This window comes from Neocloeon triangulifer, unplaced genomic scaffold (genome assembly GCF_031216515.1).
Source record: "Neocloeon triangulifer isolate White Clay Creek 2 clone unplaced genomic scaffold, ASM3121651v1 ptg000012l, whole genome shotgun sequence".
NCBI lineage: Eukaryota > Metazoa > Arthropoda > Insecta > Ephemeroptera > Baetidae > Neocloeon > Neocloeon triangulifer.
Genome location: NW_026775554.1, coordinates 9,524,867 through 9,547,839, shown reverse-complemented (window position 1 = coordinate 9,547,839; position 22,973 = coordinate 9,524,867). Strand labels below are relative to the sequence as shown.

The 22,973-nt window shown below is 39.7% G+C and overlaps 1 protein-coding gene across 3 annotated transcripts in view; it reads left to right on the top strand.

The window, feature by feature from the left end:
• Nucleotides 1–22,973, top strand: part of LOC132197435 (uncharacterized) — a 149,127-nt gene that overhangs the window by 73,453 nt on the left and 52,701 nt on the right. For 2 of the 3 annotated variants that reach the window (XM_059620726.1, XM_059620727.1), the window contains one exon: nt 10,904–10,942. The exons of the other annotated variant lie outside the window; for it this stretch is intronic. The gene's annotated coding sequence lies outside the window, so the exon portion shown is untranslated. The remainder of the gene's footprint in view (nt 1–10,903; nt 10,943–22,973) is intronic. 3 annotated transcript variants of the gene reach the window in all.

Genomic DNA, 22,973 nt, shown 5'->3' with positions numbered 1-22,973 from the left:
CGGCGGAATGAGCATTTGCAGTCGAGAAACACTTCGCACTTCTTGCGTGACCCAGAAAGCCGCCGCCGGCTCACAATCGGAGAAAATTGCGCTGTCAAAACTTCAACACCGAAAATTTCACACTACTCAGCAGTCGGTTAATCTATACGGTGGAAAAAATGGTTGCCGTTTGCTTTTGACATCTCCAATGCGGACTGAGCGATTGGATATTTCAGTTTCTTTTGTTTCGCTCTACCTTTCCGAGATCCTTGATTAAAATTGCGAATTTATCCAGAGCAACGCTCGAAGCGCTTTAAAATCTAGAAAATAAGCTTTAAATTTAAGTGAAAGAGCCGCCTCAACACATGATTCTACGCAGCGCAAGCTGAGTTTTTTTGCACCTTTTTTCCGAAGACCTTTAGTTTTATTAAAAATTGAGATTTCAGTCAGAGCAAAGCTCGAAGCGCCTTAAAATCTAGAATATTAGCTTTAAATTTAAGTGAAAGAGCCGCCTCAACACATGATTCTACGCAGTGCAAGCTGAGTTTATTTGTTTCGCCCTTTTTGTTCTGCAGACCTTTGATTTTATTAAAAATTGAGAATTCAGTCAGAGCAAAGCTCAAAGCGCTTTAAAATCTAGAAAATAAGCTTTAAAATTAAGTGAATGAGCAGCCTCAACACATGAATATACGCAGCGCAAGCTGAGTTTTCTTGTTTCGCCCTTTTTTTCCGCAGACCGTTACTTTTATTAAAAATTGAGATTTCAGTCAGAGCAAAGCTTTCTCAAAAGGTAGTCTTACAATGAATTTTGAGTAACGCATTTAATTTTGAACTATTTTTGTATTATTTTAGCGTCTTTAATAATATTTTCAATAAAATTATACTAAAGAGCTTTTTTTTTTTTAAATTTTAACACTATGTGAGCATCAACAAAATTTTTCTTCCACAAAGCTTTTAAATGCAGAGCAAATCTAGAAAGGCTTTTCTTCTCATTCAACATTGCACATCTTCCTCATCGTCTCCATAATATTCCGCACATCGAATGACGCTTTGGAGAGGCAGTGCGCCTATTCATTAAACTACATAATAGTTTTGGTCCCACAGGCGAATCGCATGCAATCAAGGCTCGTCGTTCGTGATTAGGAGGCAGCGAGGCGGCTTCATTTCCACACGCATAATGACAAAAGCCGCCGCCGCCGCATTGTCTGCATCGTAATAATAATTTAGCTCGAAATCGCGGACGCACGCGCGCATCACTCACGCCTAATTTCCCCAGGGCCGCAAGATGCGCCCCGGAATCGTCGCCATGCCAACCGTGATTGTTATTGTTGGCGCCGACAGTCACATGTCCACTATCGGACGCTGCAATTCGGTCCATTGCTCGCACTCGAGTCTAATGGTGGGCCATTGTTAGAGCCGCGTGCGCTAAACTGTTTTGCTTTCCGCCTACAATAACACGGGCGAATAAAACCTGCCGCTAAATTATGCCCCATTCATGCTTTGCCCCGTCCTACAAATAGTGCTAGTCGCTTTGCAAAATTGCTGTTTTCGTTCCAACTTGAACTCTGCGCCGCCAATTACAGGCACGCAATAAACCTCCGCCGACTAATAAACTTCTTCCTTGGCTGCTAATCGCGACGATTTTCGTTACTGCGCAATCGAACCGTGCAGAGTCCTTGAATTCATTTCAATAATTGAAGCAGTCTGATAGCGTTGTTTGCAAAGGCATGTTGTAAGTAAAATAATTCAGTCGACCTCTTTCTGAAATTATGAAATCAAGGCAACCATTACTTTTTATATTACTCGCTCAGAATCAGAGAATGGCGTTTGCTTGCGAGTACTCTGAAGCTTTTGATATGCCAATTGAGAAATAAACAATTTAATTTGCTTCAAGATAAGATTGCATACAAGAATTGTGTTCTTAAAAAAATAATGCGAAATATTTCCAACAAAAGAAACGAATTAATTTGTATATTTCTTGAACATTTTAATCTCTTATTAAAATAACAATTTCCTTAAGCAGAAGGAACTATTGCTGTTTTTGTAAAATTATTTAAAAATATTTAAAAAAAAATTGCCTTTGGAGCAATATTCTTGGATTATAATCTTCTGCTGAAAAACTGAAGATGGGAACAATTCAATTGATTTTTGAAGTTTTTAAAACTTGATCTGTATTGTTTATGAAAACTGATCAGTTTCAAATTGAATTTTTTATTTTTCCTCCTAATTGTAAGATAATTATTTAAAATTATATAGAAACCCAAATAAAGGAATTTACAAATTTTTCAACACTGACCGAGTCCCTGTGGTTCCGGAAGCTTCAACCCGCAGAGCCGGCATCGCCTGCAGTGGCCTGCAGGTTGCATAACCTCGCGAAAATGAGAAGTGGCAACAATAAAAATGATACGCGATAAATTCACCGTCGGGCACTCGGAGCAACAAAACACTTCTTGGGCCGTCGGGCGCAAGCGGCGGCGATACATTATCGGCCGGCGATTGGTCAGCCGGTCGAGGGTCGCAACGGCAATATCACTTGGACATCCCTGGAGAGACTCGGCTGTGTAAATGCTGTGCACATACACGCGCTGGATATAATACATAAAGTAGTAGGTTGTGTGCTGGTGACACTTCCACCTGATGAATTCGCTTTTCTCTTCACCTTCGTGTGCGTGTAACGGCGATAAATAAATAGCAGCAGCAACGCTTTTGCGCTCTTGGTGCTGGTGGGTGTTGGGCGCTCTCGCGTTGCAGCCGCGCAGAGCGTGCTTCGGAATTAATTAGTCGCTGTTGACGCCGCTACTTTCTAACGCGGTCGGAACGTGTGTACGCGAGCTGCAACGACTTTGTTTGAATGCAAAGCAGCCAGTTTTCAGGGTGATGTTTGTTTGTTTGAAAGTTGGCAACACTGTCAGGGTGATTTGCGTTAATTAAACGGAAATCGGTGCGCCGATTCGCTCGAATTCCAAATGTAATTCGGGGTAGTAAAAAATAATATGCAAATTTCCGTCCTGCTGCATATTCATAAATTGGACCTTTCTGCTTTTTTTCTCCATCTGCTCGCCGAAAAAAGCAATTAGCCTAATAACCAATCAAGTGGCCGCCCACTTTTTTTTGCCCCTCGCCAAACAGCGCCCGACACCTCGCCCTTTTTCTCCACTTCCATCTTCGACCCGCTTCCATTACGGCCAACATTTTCGCCCCGCCACTGTTTTTTCATGACGCTCACTGCGTATTAGAAAATTCCTTCGCCATCTGCAATTCTAAATTCCCCGTCGCCCCTCGTCGCAATCTGAATTCGCAATTTGATGGCGGCCGGTTTTTATTAAATTTTCTCTCCACAAAATCATTAGATGAATTCAAATTCTCGACACGTAAGTTATTTTCAGATATAAAAAAATAAGGTGATAATTTATTTCAAGACAAGATCATAATTAATATTCCTTCTAACATTAAAATATGAAGAAAACAAATATATTTATGGAAAGATGATTATTCAGCTTATTTCATTTTATTTAACTTATATTATTGCTTAACTTAAATTATCCCAAACTAATTAGCCTTTTTTATAGTTGTTTTGCTCACGCCTTTCACCTCTGTGGGCTGAAGGTGAAGGGTGTTATTCTCACAGCTCGTGATTCGCTGAAAAACACGGCCGACGGTGTTTCTAATTTGCAGCAAACAACAGCGTGTGAGTGTGTTTGTATCGATCGGATAATTATTGTGGCCGCCGCCTTCATGACGAGGAAAGAACGAGGCTGATGGGCGTTGGGTTTGCGTAAAATAGAACAGATAAGGGCCTGCGGTGCGAAAACACGAGCCAGCCAACAGACAGCGCGCGCGATATCTCTTCCCATGGCTGCCCGTGAAAGCGATACACACGCAATCTGCCACACAAGACTGGTACATAAGCTGCACATGCTAATTCCGCGACTTTTCCAGCCGATCGGTCTTTGTCTGCGCGCGATACGTACCGTAGCAAATGAAGCGGAACGCTTTGTTAATCCCGAGATTAATCGTCAAACTTTGCCTCTTGAAAAGGTGGATCGGAAAAAGCGTCGGTTACTAATTATTCTGCAGTGCTGCGAGCGGATTTGCTAGTTAGTTGGTCGCCTCTCAAAATTAAGCCGTCGCTTTTTCCTCACTTTTTCCCTGGGACATTAAGAAGCCGCAAACGCCTTGGCTCTTTCTCTCATTAATATTCAGCCGGCGCGGCTACCTAAATGGGCCTATAATATTGCTGCACATTAAGTCGGCTAATTAGTGACGTGTTGCAGCTAGCGAGTACTTCGCTGTTCACAAATTCATGCCCCGCAAGTGAGCACCGCAATTAATCTCAATTATTAACGCGTGCACGTAAGATGAGTTACGCGAGAGGTTTCTTCGCCAGAGCAAATTTAACTTGCAAAACTTTCAGCCACAAATGGGGCAAAGTGCTTTTTTCCCTCTCCGTCTGCCCTTAATTGCTCTACTCCATTTCTTAAAGAGGAAAATTGCAAGATTTTTACAATATTTTGCGCTTCATCTTTAAAAATTAAATTATTAGAAAGTCATCAAAGTCTCCTTATTAAGCTCAATTTTAGAAAGAAAAAAATATCTTTTCCTTTTATGTAGATTTTTTTTATATCTTATAGTGGTGATGTATATACTGTATTTATGATAATTGTTTTGCAAATTAAACTTTTTCTCCAAAGATCTCGCAACCTTACCTCAATTTAATCCTTGGAATTGTTTATGTATCAAAAACTTGAAACTATTTTTATTTCCATCCCCAGTTTAGAATAACAGCATTTTGTAATATTGGTTTTTTTTTTCATTTACTCTTGTTACATTTATTTTTTTGATATCATAAAACTTTTTGATAAATGAAATTAATTTTTCTTGTAAGAGTTCTGGCTAACACAAATTCTTAACAGCTTGTGCCCTTCATTAGTGGTGCAGAAGGCACCACTCATTTTTTCTCCTTTCTATTTTTTCAATTTAACTTCATATTTGCATCCTAGATCTTTATAGAAATCTAACAATTATATATTCATATATAACTGCATATAACTAAATTAAACGAAAAATGTTGTTCGATTTTAAATTGCAAAAGTCTCAATAATACCTAATTTCAAGTTCCAAAACCTCAAAATTTAAATTCAGCCTATTCCCTATGGAACAATTACTGAGAGTATTTTTATACATGCCCGCCCAATGGCACATTAGAGCAATTCCGCAGCTGCATCCAAGTACCAGTAGCACCGCTATCTAATTTGCATGCGCCATCGATTATCCATTGAATAAATTATGAACTAATCCCCTAGTCATACAGGTCGGGAGGTGCACGCGGGCAGTTTTAATTATTTTGATCGTTCGCCGCGTTGTTTCGCAAATTAATTCTGCGCCATTGAGTCTGACGGAGCAGTGAACCGGCCGAGCTCGCACGTTAATTCATTAGGCTTTCGTGGCGTTAGATGGTTTTTTGATTGCGTCGGGTGATTGAATGATGAGTAGGGAGGACTCCGCACCCAAAATTCAACACAATCGCTTTTCGCGAAAATGGCAATTACTCCTCCGTCCATTGCCAAGTAGCTCCACCTCACTTTATTAAATCTCCATCAAACAAAGCAAGTTTGTTCGCAACTTGCACAACAATAGCATCACCTACTTGTTAATTAATAAAGTGGTGCAAAAAATAGGAGTAGTTCTATCACTTGCCACAGAGTTTGCCCTAGATAGATTGAGACGGCAGTACCTTTAATTCATTTAATTACAAAAGTCTCTCATTGTCAGAAGGAAAACTCAGTTGACACTTTCAGAGGCCTTTAAAAGCTAAATGTATTTTTTTTTTTAAATTCTGAATGCGAAAGTCGATTGCTATTTTGGTCATTAAAATTCGTTGACACCTTTTTTTTAATTAAGAATTACCTTCAATCAAAATATAATTTTGAATTTAATCGCTCGATGAGGCGCAAACTCATTAGTGTGGGTTTGGTGCAAACGCCGCAATCACGACGCACGTTCGCTCCCTGAAAATGTGAAATTTCGTGATTTAATTAATTTCGCGTAGTCCGAAACACACGGGTCTGTTTGTAAAACAATGGCTTTATCATTTATTCGCGCGCAGTCAGTCGCTTTTCGGGGCCATGGAAATGTGTGTATGTGTGCGGCGCGCCCCAATTTGCATGCGTAATTAAAATATTAGATTAGCCCGTCGAGCGCTTCATTTTTGTTTTGCACCATAAAACAGGGGGCACAGAGGGGAACGGCGGGTGAGCGACTTAATTAAATCACTCTCGGCACTTTGTCAAATTGGAATGCGCGCACGTCTCGCATTTAATTGCGTCGCTGCCTCCGCATCTGAAATCCCACCTTGATTCCTGAGTGAGCTTCATCGTTTCTCAAATCAAATGTGTGAGAAACGCAACGCAAATTGTACAATTTAGTATCATATCTGAGTAGTTGAAATTTCCCACGAATTAGTTTACTCTGAAAATTAATTTTCTTCCTCTGTGATTAATTAACAAATGTTTTCGAAGGTTCTTTAAAAGTAAAATAAAGATATTTTTACAATTTAAATTAAATATTTTGAATTTATTTAATTTACGTTTTATAATAAATCCTTTTAAATAATCCTCGATTTAGTAATTTAACTTAATTCAAATTGATTATTATTAATAATTTATTATATCAAATAAATTTTTGAAAAAATCTTAGTTGAATTTACTAAAATTTATCCCTGAATTTCAATTCAGGAACTTAAATTCCAAATTCCAAATTATGCATAAATTCATTTTAACCACACGCGCTAATTCAGTTTGTGTTCGCATTGAATTCCCATGATTAAACTCGTTAATAATTATGAAATATTCAAATTTTGAATATTTATGTGTAACAAGTCCGTTCAAACTGAAACAGCAAACGAATGCTGGCATAAATTTCATTTGAATAAATTTGGCCCGCCGGCTTTTCATGGCAGCAGAAGTTATATATCCTGGTGAACATTTCAACCGTTTGAAATTCGCACACACGAGATGACACGAACGTTTCTGCACACACAATATTAACCATTAAGCCCTGGCGAAAGGTGGTCCTGACACCGTTAACATGAATATTCAAACGTCTGCCGACAGAGAAGCTGCGCCTTTGTTCTTTATGCGCGCACATTATGTATGATAATACTGCTCGCTTCCCGTGTGTGTTGATGTACATAGGTGTACCAACGTACGCACCGAACAATGCCTCCTCGTTCCGGCAGCCAGGGATTTCTGCCGTCGCTCCACTTCCATTAAAGCCCGACCAGATTCCCTTTGCGCGTATCACACTCGCATAGATTGAATGCACAAAACGGTGCGAGCTGCATTCATCGCTCTCCGTATCGGGACAAATTAGCCGCCGAGGGTGTAATGGCGGTGAAATTAATAACGCAGCTGGTAGGGATTTGCATTGTTGTAATGCGCCGTCAAACTCTCGCAGGTGTATCATTCATTCAAAACGGAACAATTGTTCGCGTAATTGCGGTGAATTGTTTTGTGTTCTACCAAGTATGTGTATAAGAAAGAAGTTTTCCGCGCGATAAAAGGTTGCTGAGCATTATTGAATCAGTCGGGCGAACGGCGCGTGTTAAAAGTGACACTTATTGCAACTTATGTTCTCCTCTGAGCACATAAACAGCTATAATGCTTTAAACTTTGCAGAACCAAGAGCCGGTCATGATAAACGCCATTTTTGCGTTCTTGTTAGAAACAAGGTATCATGTTAAAAAAACAATAATAAATAAATATCAAAGTAATATTAATAAAATATTTTAAGTATTAAAAAGATTTAATCAATCTTAAATATTCATTTTTCAATAAGGGAATCAAAATAAACTTTGTTAAATAATGTTATCATTTTAATAAAATAGTTGATAATATAATAAAAACAACTCCATCAGATTCACAAAAAATTATAATTCAATTTCTATTTCAAAATGCCACTTAAATGTGAATGCAGACTTTTTCGTTTCACTGTTAAACAAATGGGCCTCAGCAACAGTCATTCTATTACATTATTTCTAATCTCTTGGCCATTTGAAGAAACCACCGCAGTGCTGAAATGGATGGTTCGCCTGCATCGCCAGTATTAAATATCGCAGGGCACACGATACACATTCAACCGCAGACACACACGAAGAAAGCGACTTAATGATCAGCCAATTAAGTAAATAGCAACTAGCTCCAGCAATAAAAAAACGACGTGCTCTTTTAATTCGCCAGAAACACGAACCTCGTGGCATTTCGAGCTGCAAGAGTTGGAGGGTGGATCATCCATCATGCATCTCCCGACAGCGATACACGCGAGTCGTCATTAAGAACGAAATCAGACCGCTCCATCAGCACTCTAAATTAATTCCAGACGTCAGCGGCAGGACGAATGTGCCGACCATTATAAATGTCAGCTCTGAATAATGTTGCCGAACTCTACAATTACTTCACGGACAATGAGTCCTTTGTGCAAGCTCTGCCCTGCTCGCTCAAGGGTCATTTTGATCGAAGCCCTTATCTCCTCTCCGCCCCGGATCCATATTTATTCCCATATTGTGGCGAGCAACAACAACAAGTCCATATTTCTCGTATTACCTTTTCAAGAGCTCTTCCTCTCTCTCTCTCATTATTCTGCAAAATAATTGCTCCTCGGTGCGGACAGACCTGCTTTCTTTCATCTCTGAAAGTAAACAACAAGTTGTTTTGTATTCTGTCTTTCTCTCTCGTCTCAAAATAAGAAGAGATGGATGGTCTGCAGAAAGGAAATTCGAGCGGAGAAAGTCTCCAGCCGCACTCGACGTAAGAAAATGGGATGCTTCTTTTTTCGCCCACTACTCTTTTTAACAACGCTCGCGGTGCGAGGGCACCGAAGCGGATTCCTCCTCACTCAGTCGGTTTTGCTAAATGAACTGAGACCATTTTAATGAAAGCGAGCCCACAGAGAGTGTATCGATAAATGTGTGCCATTAACAATAATACACAGAAGAGCGAGGCAACAACCGACGCCTGCTTTTGTTTTCGCCGAAATCCTTTCACGAAAAAAGGGAGGAAGAAAAAAAAGCGGGATCGCTTTCTTCCTTTCTTCCCAGGAGAGAAAGAAAGAAGCCTTGGTCGGCTGGCTTTTCATCAAAAACACACAACAGGTTTGAATAATGGGCCGACCGAAAAATGAGAATGAGACCTCAAATGTTAATTAACGGCAGCAGGAAAACTGGGGAGAATATTTTCGCTGCAGTCAACAAGGTTTTACAGTGGGAATTCTTCTACCATTAAAGAACCGACATATAAAATTATCATCAATGACTGCTTTTTTTATGAAATTCAGAATTTTATAAAGAAATGTAAATGTATTTCATTGCACGCAAAATTATGAATCGAAATCACATTAAATACACTATAATTTTCAATGTTCAAATTATTGTTTTATGAAATTATTATTGGCCGTAATGCTGCGTGTGTTGAGTAAATAATATTTTTAATAATAAGAATACAGAATAATAATAATTTTATTAGTAATATTAATAATAATAATAAAAAAATAATAATAAAAATAATAATAATTAAAATATTATTAACAGTAATTTTATTGTAACAATATTGACAATAATAAGATCGATTTTAAAACAATTTATTTATTTTAGCACTTTTTTAATATTTTTAAACATATGCTACAGTTTTCAAAAAAATAATTTTTTTTACTGTTTTTTTATTAACACAAAAATGACGTTAGAGTATGCAAAATCCCGATGAGCGTTTCAGGGTCAACTTTCGGCCACCTGGCCCAACATGTTTAAAGATGAAATATTTTTCTGGATTCAGTGAAACGTGCACAGCAGTTTAAGTCTTATATGACTTGCAGGACTTTTTTAATATTGCACGCCGACAAGCCGAAAACAAAGCTGTCTGCGGCGTGTCCCGCGGCTATACCTCCTCCACAATCATTTCCCGCTAAATAATTAATGATCGCCGTGCAGAGTGAGCGACCTTCTTTCTGCTCGGTCTATCTCGGCCGACGGAAATTTTGCGCGCAGAGGAAAAATGCGCCACGGGCGATCGCTTTGACGTGAATAATGTGTGCACCCGCACACGCTGCAAAAGAGTTGGTCGAAGCAGACAAAGTTGCGACAAGCGGTGAGTTACATAATGCGAGCCACCCCTGGCCCCGGCGGCCCTCCTTTACTTCTTTCAATTCATTACCCCAACACAGGCAGGCCTTCTCCTTTTTTTTTTATTTTATTTTATACGCGCGCATACCAATGTAATGACGCCTCTTGTCCTCTCTCCGGCGCCCTTTAAAAAATGGGCACGCGCGGCCAAGGGTTTGCTTCGGATATTTACGGATCGCTCGTAACTTTTGATGACGAATAAATTGGCCGGCGGTTGTAAAACTTTACGTTTATTGGCCGATTAAAATTCAATGAAAATTGTGCGAGGTGAAGAAAAATGGCTATGGAAGCGAGAGCGCCGATTATGCGAGGGAAACTACGATCCTTTTAGGGAGATTGAAAATTGAGTTTGTAGAGAAAGTTTTTAAAAGAGTATTTAAAAGAGAATAAGTTAAGTTAAGCGCAACCAAAGAGATGAAAAGGAAATTTGATTCTTTACATTTTTAAGTTCCCGTTATGATAATCACTGAAAAGAAGTTAAAAATATCTTATACGCTTATGAAAATTCAATATTTGCAATAAACTGTGTAAAAATAGCTGAAATAATTTTTGGCGTCTCAATTTATAAATAGCGATTGGTATTATTGTTAGAAATACTCACAAAATGAAACTAATACGCATGTGAAAATATTTGATGTGCAGAAAGTTACATTTTCCTTATCTGTAAAATGTATGCAGAGAAAAACTGAAGCCCCGCATTTGTATTTATAATCAAGCAGTGACATTCAATGTTTGCTTTTTTCTGGTTCACAGGAATTCCGAGCATCTCGCGTCGCTCTTCCCCGTGGCAAGGTATGTATGGCAATTCAGCTCCAGCACACACGTGTTTGTATTGCACAAGAACGAAATAGAGGGCGGTGAATTGATCCGAAAGATTTCTCGCCGTATCAACAAGAACACTCTGCTCTCGGATAGAGTAACCGACGGGTTTTCGTGCAGCAACCAACCACTTTTCATCCAGCGAGGCGCACATGGAGCGTGAACATCACACGCTGCTCCTCCAAAAATAAAAATAACCAACGGAAAAGAAATAAAAAGAGGGAAGGAGGAAACCTTGTGCAAATTGCGCGCCGCCGAGATAGAATTAGACTCGTGAATAATGCAAAGTTCCACCTGCCACCTGAATATTCATGCCCTCTCCCGATTCCGCCCGCTCTTTCTCTCTGTGGCTCGAGTTTTGTTTTCTTTTAAAATTCATTAGAGTCGAGCGCGAGGGTTGAATGAGAGCGGCTTTCCGTCCGAATGTGGCGAATTCAAGCACTCTCTCAGTCAGCGGGAACATGCACTCCGCCTGAGCTGACGGGGTGCATTTCACCCGCCCTCGTTTTCCTCCCCGGGGAAGTGAAAAACGTATTCGCTTTATTTGGCCGCGTTGAGTGAAAAAGCCGTGTCGAGAGAAACATTTTCCTCCACATAAGTTTTGCATTTGGCAGGCGTTCAACGGACTCTCGCTACTCTTGGCCTCGGTTGAGATTCGGACGCAAAAAAACCTGCGGCGTCTTTCCACAGAATTTCGGCTGTTTGTCTTAAATTAATTAATTCCGCTTTTTGCTCACTGCCCTGGCGACCAGTGGATTATTTTGTGATACGCAAACCCAGTTGGGAAATCATCCAAGACAAACACACGCTGGAGAAAAGCACGAGGGGCGTTTGCACGAAATTATGCCCGACGAGTATTATCGCGCGCGTATACCGGCGAGGTCCACTTCGGAATGATACGCACACAGTACGAGTGCTGCTGTTTTCGCAAGGGAGAAGCGAGACGGCCCTTTCCTTGGGTCACGTCGTGTTTTCTTAAAAAATATACACCTGATCCGACTATTTGCACTGGCTTTCTGTAGACCATCGCCACAATGGTTATAACAATAAACGTTCGCTTTGAAAGGAACCTTTACTATGTGTATAGGTGTGAGATCACCTTTGTCCATTTCCAAAATTCACAGATAACACGAAATTGAAATTTGGTAAATTTAATCACCTGGATGGGTATTTTTATTGTTGAAATTAAAACCGCTTAAAATGAAAATCAGGAGTATTCTGTTATTTTCTTCTTTGCCAGTTCAAATTAATTAAGCAAAGCAAACCTGTGGGTGGCAGAATTTGTGATAAATGATAAGAAAAAAAACCAAGTCAACCGAGGCTCACTGCGGCGGATTGGGTCTTTTTTATCTCTGAAGATTTAGCCAAATTCTTGCTATTGGTGGTGCCATTTTGTCCAACAATTCCTTCTTTCAAAAAAAAAATTTTCAATTAAATATAAAAATTTATTTTGTAACAATGTAGACAAATAAACAACAATATTTATTTCATTCCACAAATCTTATTAAGACAACTAATATCTTATTTCCTGGTGGATGTGTATAAAAGAATTAAAACAGGTTTTTCATTTTACAAAATTGGCACTCAAGCTTTTCACCAGCTTCATTTTAATTTTATTCTTATTTGTTTGCACCTTTACGCTATATTTTTTTATTCCCTTTTCGCGTGGTTCTGTAATCTTTCAAAGGCCATTCTCATTTAGAAAGCCTTCCAACTTCACGTTCAGTACTCATCAAAAAGACGCTCAGCCCAGCAGTTTTGCAATCCTTCTAGTTAGAAAAGTTGCCTCCGTAATTGCATCCTCCTTTCATGGCTTTTCTATTTGCATGCTAATCCTCTTGCGCGCAAATAAAAAGCATTCACAATCGAATGCAAAGAGTCCTGCACAAGATGCATTTATCCGAGTGAATGCATAAAACCGGCGCTCCGTCCGGCGACAGTGAATTTCTCTTTTTATAGTAGAATCTGGTGAAAAGGCGCACTCGCTCTCGTTCGCTCTTTCTCTCTCTCTCTCATTCATGCACTTCTCGGCGTGCTTTTATGTTTTATTTGGTTTTATTTTACGAACGACAAAAGGCCTCCCGGGACGTGGCACACATTTCTCCGGACTGGCGATGTGTTTGGCTTGCGGGTGTCATTTTCCACCGAGGCCTTCCTTCCTTTCGTTCCTTCGTCTCATCGTCGGCGCTGATGATAAAGGGAATAATATCGCCAAGATTGCATCGCAAGCAGCTCTCGCTTATCCCGCAAATCGCGTCCGCCGCCGCTTTGTGTCTCTCTCAATTACACTCGTTCCGCCGGCAACGACCTGGCCCGCCCCGCGGACACGAATTGGGCCCGCCAATCGAGCAGAAACGTCGTCGCCCTCGTAAAATCATCCATCCCCCAAGTAGGTTAGCTCAGGAATTTACGACGCCGCCGACGCCGCGCCGACCAAATGACTGATTTCGTTTCATTACTTTGACCTTTCCGCGCCGTGCGCCGCTGCCAATTTTAAACTCGCTCGTCGTCGCGATTTAATGCACGATTTGCTTTCACAACCTTGCAAAGTAATCGCACCATTTTCAAGAAATATGCTTCGCTAATGCTGCGAGACCAAAACGCCGCTTTACAGCTTTTCGCAGCCTCGGATGGATATTACTCGTCGTTTTATGATTTTGGCAGCGCTGAAAAAGTTATGATCACTAAAAATTGTGAAGTCAGAGTTTTTTTTGAAGTGTCTAATCTGAAACCTTTCCTGTTTTTACTCGTTTGTTTTTTCATTGTAAAAATTTGAAGGTTGGAAAACTTAGTAAACCAAGGCTCACTGCGGCGGATGGGGTCTTTTTGATTTCGGAAGTTTTAGCAAAATTCTTGCTAGTGGTGGTGCCTTTTTATTCAACAATTCTTTTTTTAATATATTGGTTCCAACAATTGAAAGTAAATAATGGTAACAATGTAGACAAGTAAGCAGCAGCAACAACAGTAATAATAATAATAATAATACTAATAACTGGAGGAATTACAGAACCTTAAGCTCTGCCTTTGTACCTTCCGAAGTGGAAGTTTAAGAGGTGTTGCTCAGCTATACGGAAGAAAAAATTAAACAAAATTAACCAACGTATCCACACAAAGTTTTAATCATTAAATAAACAAGATTAAGTTTTTAAAAATTGCCAATAATAATTAAATTCATTTTTTTACCCAAATATATCTCAATTTGATTTGTTAAATGCCTCCACTTACGGTTTTTGCACTTACAAAACTTGTGAGGGAACATTCCTGTAAACGGTTTCTCTCTGGGGGGCATTGCCTTTGTCCCTGCTCTCACTTTAACGTGTTTTATCGCTGGTGCGCGGGGAATGCTCTTGGTGCACATCTTTCTTGCATTTTATTAAAAGCGCGAGCGTCGCTGTTCCCCGACCCACCATGGGCATATATTTAGTACTTAAGATGATCCGGCGTCTCCCCCACATAATAAATCATCAAAGACAAAGAAATTCCTTTTTACCAAACTCATTATACGCCTTCTATACGCACACGCGTATGAACATTTAACTCGCGCAGCCCTGCGGCGACGGGCTTTTTGAAAATTAATAATTCACCAACCCTTTGAGTTGGGCCGGCAAGGAAATTTCACATCATAATGAAACAGGGTTCCGCCGGCGAATTTTGAATTCGCTACACAATGTTTGAGCACCGTGTCGTGGCGTTTCACCCTCGGTTTGAATGAAACGCCGGCAAACTGGCACTTTTTCACAAAAGTATGCAAATTACGTGTCAGGCTGCAGCTTTGATTCCTGATGAATCGCCCTCGGTGCTGTTGAATGGCGGCCTAAAAAAGAGCGGGAATTAAAGCTCACCAAACCAGTGCCAATTTGAAGACAATCTTTTTTTTTTATTAAAAAAAATCATGTCTTTATTTTAAAGCAAAAGATAATCTCGCAATGACTTTAAGAGGACGGACTAATGACTGCTTTGCTAACATCAGAGGCATTGCACCAAAACTCTCAGCTAAATTTGCGCCATCCACTTAGCTAGACGCGCGGAAATGGATTTTTGAAACAAAACTTTTGACGAGTGCGAAACAAGCCAAATCCGGCGAAAGCTTGGTGCTCCTCTTTTTTTTATAGTAATCTCCAGTTGGCAAAATGCTTTTAAACTAAAAAGTTGCCGGCCGTACGAAATTTTGTTTATTGGGCGGCGCTTTTAAAAAGCTCGGCACGGAGCGAGAGTGCTAAAAGCAGTCCTGCTAGCTCGAGTGGTATCTTCGCCGGCCATGACCGGAGAGCACTCTCGCGCTCTGTTTTCTTTATCCACCTTCAAAGCAGAGACCGCTTTTTCTTTTCTCGGTTGCGAGTTCTGTACTCGCAAAGTCAGCTAGGCCCGCCCAAACGCACGTGTACGGTCTGTGTGCTGCATCGCAGATGCCATTTATTGTACAGTAAATCTTCCAATGTGCTGCGGAACAATAAAAACAGAGAGAGCAGTAAGCGCTGGTAAAGGAGCTTAAAGTTGGCGCGAGACACTTAATATTATTGAAGTTGCGCCATTGGTCACACGAGAGAGCAGAGCTAGCACGGCCGGGCGCCAGATAAGCGGAATAATAATGGCAACATCTTTGAACACTTTGTCTCTTTGTAGGCGATGTAAATAGGGGTGTCCAGCGCAGCAACAGCGAGAAAGCGGATAGATTAATTTTCGGATTACAACACTTCTTTTGTGTTCCCAAAGCACCAGGGAAACGGAAATTCACCAGATTAAACAAGGCACATATAAACAAATCACTTTTAACTTTGCCAATTTTAGAACAGAACAGAAAAATAGCATTATTTGTTCCAACTAACGGATTTTAATTGAAGATTGGAAATTAAGATCTCAGTTGAAGATCTCTACATTCAAAATAAAATTGATACTATTTATAATTTTCTTTTATTTATCTTAACAAAAATTTGGTTGAATTTTGACCGAAATTTTTTTTAAACGGAATTCATCTAATATTTTTGTAGTATAAAAATACAAACTGGTAGAGAAAAAAGTTGAACCCTCGCTCTTTAAACGTTTTTTGTTCGCTGCTGGAAATCCTGTGTTCCTCTAAACTTTTGCTCTTCAGCAACTCAAATTTACTGGCAAAACTTTTGCGTCGGCCTAATAAACTATGATTACATTCAATTTCCCCAGCAGGATGTTTATCCCTCCTTGCCTGCAGTTAGCACAACTACACAACAAGAGCAGCCAGCGGCAAAAGTTGGAGAGCATATCAAGAATCGTCCGTAATATATGTAGAGGTGAAGTGATGGTGGCCCTGTGGGGCCTGCGGTCTCCGGCACAATTGTATTGAGGGTGTGCTACACACACACATTCAGACGTATATATTATGCACACCAGCCGCTTCCTCCTATACCTCAGTTTCCTGCCTGCCCAGCAGAACCAACCGTCGTCCTACATACGCGAATATAATTCGGCACGGGACTCGCTCTCTGTCTGCGTGGATAATAATATTCCGGGAGAGCGAAGGTGCTGTGGCGAGGGAGAGCAGCAGTGCAAGAAGATAATTCATGGAAATGCAGCGCAAAAATATGGATTAGGGCGAGGCCCAAGAAGTGGAGGAAGAGAGCCAAGTCCCGAGGGGCGCAAATATTGCGCAAGTTGCTGTATTTAAAAAAAGCAAACGCAGAAGGCGGGCGACCTCTCGAGCCGCTGGGATTCGCAAATTCGCTCGCAAGTCGCGTCCCCCCAAGTTGTGTGTTTTATGTGCGCACACAGGCGAAACTGATTCCGCAGAGATCTTATCAACCTGACTGGACCTGCGCTTGTTTGTTCGTGGGCCATAATTTACTATCATGTGTTGTGCTGCCTTTCCAGAGAAAAGTTTTAAAGTAATTTGTAATGGAAAATATACAAAAAAATATTATTATATTGATATAAAAAAAATTTATTCAAAGCTAATTTTTCTGGGTTTCCTCGTAAAAAGAACAATAATTTTAATTCATGAAGGGTTTCATTTTATTGCATTGTGGAACTGCTTTCAACATTTTTGGCCGCAGAATGAAAGAATTAAATGAGACCGCCGATGATAAACCGTGGAGTTTAATGGCGGTGCTCGTCAAAAAGGGAATTAATTCGAACACGCTCGCGGCTTTTAAAACAAGCGTGTCGGAGAGAATGCCGGTGCTATATCTGTGCCTCCGTGCAATTGCCGCGCATTAACCCTAGCATGCATGTACCCGCGACGCCTTTTGAAAATAATTTCCCTCGCCGCACGTGGAACACACGGCGACACCCCTGCTTTCACCGCCGAAGAAAAGGGACCCTCTCTTTGTATTCGTGTCGGCGCTTTTTGTGTTTTATTTAAATTATAGACCGGGAAATGTGTGTACGTGTGCCGTGTTTTAACTTTATTATTGTGAGCAGGGTGAAATTTCGCATGCACCGCAATAAAACGTCAGTTAGTTTTCACTCAAATTTATAATATTATACACATATACGCTGGTTTTGTACGACAAGAAAGAAAGAGAGAAGCCCTCTCTGATGTGCGTGCAATCGTTGTGTTGCTGCCGAGCACACAAATTTTTTGACGTGCAACATTTGAGAGATGGTTTTCAGCCCGCAGCACGAAAGGTTCTTTTGTGTAGTGCCTTTAATAATCATAAATGGTATCAAATAATGCCGCCCTAACTATAAAAAGTGAAGCACTCACTCAAACGTTACATGCTTTTTGGTCATAAACACTAGAATTGTTTGCCAAAATGAAAGTCACACAAAGTCAATTTTTTATGTAAGAAATATAAATATCACGAATTTCAGATACAACCTGGATAATTTTTCATAATGCCATGAAAATAAGCTCGTAATTACAATGAAAACTAATTTTATTTTTTCAAAAAATTTACATGATGAAGACAGCAAACGATATGCACCGAAATTTATGACGAGAAGTATGCTTCGTCAGGAAAAAAAATTGTGCTGTATCTATTAAACCAGAGAAAATTGAGGGGGAAAAACTTCTTGCTACAAATTATATTGAAGACAAATAGTAAAAAAAATCAAATTTGCTTTTTTTAAATAATCAGAAACTGGTCCATTTAGAAAAATTTCCTTAAAAAATGATAATCAAAAAAGTAAAAGGAAACCCTCTCGTTCAAAGTAAGTTGAGAAAATTTGAGCCGAAAAATGGAATTCCGGAGTCATGTTCTCTGACAGTACAGCGGGTTGCGGGCGAAACACACATTTCTCACGGTCCGGAGTGAAATAGCATGCGTCCGTCTCGTCTTGCGCGAATTGTCGGCACCCGAATCGCACCTCACACGAGGGCGTCGCACGCGAGACGCTCCAATTCTGCCTGAGTTTAAGGTGTCATGTTCACTATTAATTTCGGGCACAGCAGCACGTGCAGAACTTAATATCGCCTAGTTGTTGTACATTTTATTGATCGCCGGGGCGAGGCCTGGCCGGCACGGCGCGCGGGGCCACGTTATTGCATTGTTTTTATTCGCCGGCTGCCAACGACAAGCCGCGACATGAATTTTAATTGACAAGGTCGACGGGGGACGTAATTTAAATATTAAATTACGAGGCCGATTCATATCGCGCGGGCGCTGGCGAAAGTGTATCACGGTGACTAATTATGTTTGCAGAACAATTTGTCACTTCCTTTTGTGGGATGACGTTTATGGAAAATTACATTTTGCTACCACTTTAAAAATAGAACGAAAAATGTAAATGACTAACAATAACATTTATTAAATAACATTTTTGTTAAAATTTTAGTATTTTATTTTTATTATAGGTTGTTGAATTTCACTGATTTCACTTATCATGCCATAATTTTTTATGCAAATTGTATGTTTCTTTTGTGACATTTTTTTTTATAATGTGAATATAAGTTTCAGAATCTAAATATTGCAGTCTTTATTTCTTTCATTTTGAAATCTATTATAAAAATTTTTGAACTTGATGGCATTGATGCGTTATTGTTTATTGTAACCGTTTCCTAATGTTCAGGGACAACCTTTGAAATAAGTAATATATAATTCCAACTTTCATTCCATGCATCTAAATTAAATTTGAACTTCATTTTCCTTTATAAATTTATGATTAACTCTCGTTGAAAATTAAAATATAATGAAAAACCTTAAAAAAAATTATAAAATAATTTTAAATTCATTAAATAAATGGTAATAAAGTCTGTTTTAAATTTTATATTTAAGTTTCTAACAATTCATGCAAAATATTATAGCCAATTATCAATTAATATATCTCTGTGATTAAAGCCAAATCGGTTGTGATATTCAATACACTCAAATTATTTTTTTCCTAATGATTGATTAATAATTAAAAAACGGTTCATTTTGAATCTTCATAAAGGACAAAATAACGGAATGAATCGCTTGTCAAACGCCACCAGAGTTGATGGATAATGGCCGAGGAAGCGCTTGGCGAAACGTTAATCGCGAAGAATCTCATTAAAGTAGGCGGAACCCTTAATCCCGCAGCGAAAATCTCGAGTTCAGCGGGAAGGAAAATCTGCAATTTGCCGTACGTCATCAATATCAGTTAACCCAATTCCCAGGCGGCAGCACAGGATGATGATGCAAGATGTCGGCGCGGCATCACTCTTAATTAAAATCACGCCGTGTTAATTTTTCTCGAGCAACAACAGCCGTGGACTAATAATAACGAACGACGATGTTTAGTCTCGTAGCTTGAATGCATGTGGTGTCGTGTTCTAGTGCACTAATTAGTAATTAATTACGTTACTCGGCGCGCTACCTGTGTCGCAGAATGGCCGACCGGCCGGCGCTTTGAAGTAGCGCCGCTGATTAAAAGGCAGCGCACGGATTTGCGTGCGACCTTTGCAAAGGCGTGTAATCCAATCGGTCAGCACCGTCCTCCGGCAATTACCCGCCTTTTATCGTCGCAAAAGAGAGCACTTGTGTTTGCTCAGGCCGGTTATTTGTCACTGTCTGTTCTGCTGCTTGTTTTGATTCGCCAGTGATAAATGAGATGCTTCTCATTGTCTGCTGCCGGCACTTTTTCTATATCTCTATTTTTTGAAAAGATCATTCTCTTGTAACTTGTCCGTGTTCTCCTTCGTATATAATTGTAATTTGAGTGAGTGCATGCCACTGCTCCATTTTCCCGTCGAGTTGTTCTTCTCACGAAGACGGTTTGCATTTTTTATTTTCCTCTCCGGCTAGAAATTGTGATACTTGACACAGAATATATAGTTCGCCTCGATATGCAAATTACACACAGTCTTCAGCCATGATAATGGAAAAATGCAATTAGTGTGCGGCGGCAGCTACAAAGGAAATAAATAATATATTCATGAATTGCATTCACTTGTGCAAATGTTGGTTTTTATTCCATTTTCTGAATGAATGCAATTCTTAGAAAGCTTCAATAATTGAAAAAAAGTTAATATAATCAACTTTTTTAATATTCTATATTGCGATGAAAGTATGAGGAAACGTTATTCTACATAAATGCCTAAACGTTTTGCATAACATTCTTTCGAAAGACCGTTGCAGTAATATTACAATTGTTTTTTTTATTTAATTTGTTTATCATTTCTTGGTGTATGTAATGAATTTCATGAATTATAATATAAAGCTACTCATAAATCAACTTAAGCATATCTTTTTGGCTTTTGATAGCCTTTCGCACTGCGTGAAGAAAAAAATTCCAAACATCCTGAAATTAGGAATGAGTAGCAAAAATGAATCTCTGGCAAACTCGTTCCGAACTGTGGCAGGCTGCAGTTTTTTATGCCCTGAAGGTCACCTGATCAATTGACCTCAAATTATCATAAGGGAATTTTTTAGCAAGTAATTATAATTTTTGAAAAATAATTACCAAATCTCCAGTTTTGTTAGTTTGAAGAGCGCACCTCTGCGAAAACTGAGCAGTGCCGCTCTTTGAAACGCAAATAAGGCGGCTCACGTTTCCGACAATATCCATTTCTTTTTCTCCCTGCAGGTTGCGTCGCGCGCGAGAAGCCACTTTTTTCCGCAAAACGCACTCTTTACGGGGCCGACACGAAAATCTTGGCAAAGCCGAGGAAGTGTTTAGAGGGTGCACGGGAGGAAGAAATAAAGACTTTTGATACCCGCGGCTTGGATTCCTCCTCGGTCGGCACGCACACGTTTGTTGTGCACGCTGGGGCGGAAGCGGCAAAGGAACTTGAAGGGTGTCTTTCTCGTCTTCTTCTTCTTCTTCTCCTCCACTCTTGTTGTTCAGCATCCCTCTATCGCAACGGCGCAGATTTGAAGACTTAAAGGGGCAAACATTAAGGGAGATTATTACGATCCACCAGGCGGAACGTGATACCCTACGCAATTTCTCTCTCCTCGTGGCGAATTCGGCATTGTGTGTGTCTCTGTGACTCACTCTTGCCCGTCTGTCGCGAAAGCAAGAGACTTCTTCTCGAGTGTCTGTCTGTTTGAGCAACTCTTGTGTTTGAGTTTTGGCTGCCGCAGCGCACAGGAAGCTTTCATTCAATTGAATGTGAAATGATGAAAGAGCTTTTACAAAAAAATCGGACCTAATATAATCTCCTTGAAAGTCTCCTTTGGAAATAACTTTCAAACTTTCAAAGTAAGCTATGCAAACAGATGAATTAGAATTTTTTTAAATAATTTTTGATTTTTTTAAAAAGCTTTTTTTGTATACTTGAAAAGCAATTATTTACAAGGAATGTCCAATTAAACATTTATTCTAATTAGGGTTTATGGAAATAAATCTCGCCCGACAGCAGCAATTCTAGTTCACTCCATTAGAATTATTGTCATAGTACAGCTTTAAGCCAGATGGTGAAACTTGAAAATGGCATTAATTTGTTAATCTCTGTGCAGCAATTTGAAAAAAAAGAGTCCTTCCCTCCTAAACGCTCTGCAACGCAATCTGCATGCAACGCAACCTCCGTTTCTAATTTCTAATTACGCGCGGTGGGAGCTAAAAAAATCTAATTAAAAAAGCGAGCAATAAATTGCAACTCGGAAGAATTAGCGCCGAGTGCAAAAAGTGCGCGCGAGGGGGTGAGGAAAGGGCTCCCCCCTCGCAAGGAGATTTGAATAAAACGCCACTTGCAATAAATGGGGTGCGCATGAAGTCATCGCGCTTTCACACGTGCACATTAATACTCGTCCCCTAGGTGGTACTTTTGGCACTTGCTCGGTGCAAATTGCACGCGCTTTAATGCTGTTGGAATTATTGCTGCAAACACTCTGAGCGGCGGCAACTGATTCCGAATGCGCTGCACGAAGCGGTTGTTAAAGTTAATTTGTGTGCAAGTGACGCACCAAACACCGCCAAACATGCACAGGTAAGGCTGGATATTTATAGCTCACAACCTTTCCTTATATTTCCGTATTTATATACATTTTCTTTTATCTTTAAAGCCAGCAGAATTTCATTTGAAGATTAATTTTTTGCAAGGAAAAATATATGTTTTTTTTTTCACATAAAGATTTTAAATTAAATAAGATTACAATTGATAGATTAAATTGTGTGATTTTTAAATTTAGTTGCAAAGCTTTTTTCAATATGTACCAGTTAGCAATATATTTTTATTGTTTATTCAAACTGAAATTACTGCTTAATTTTTAATATGATGCGGCTTTCATTATTTTTGATTGAAAAAAGAAATTTTCTTCAGTTAAAATATCCTTACTTACTTCGTGGGTTGTATAAATTCGATGAATTCGATGCTACATATAAGAAACTGCTGAATATTGAACGAAGCCTCAAATTTTTACTCATATTTGTTATCAATTTATGTGATTTGACTGAAATTTTGTCTCTATGCAGATATTTACTCCCAAGTCTCTCCATCAAATTAAGCTAATTACGAATGCTGTTTTTGCGCCTCTCTTTTAATGAACACTGTCAGAATATGAACTGGTCTGCATTGAGTGGGCGACGACAGTTCCGTCACACTCACACAAGCCTCACTGTATCAGACGTTAATAATGCACGAGTCCTTGCATCAAAGCAGCGCTGCAACAGGATGCACGGCCGCAAA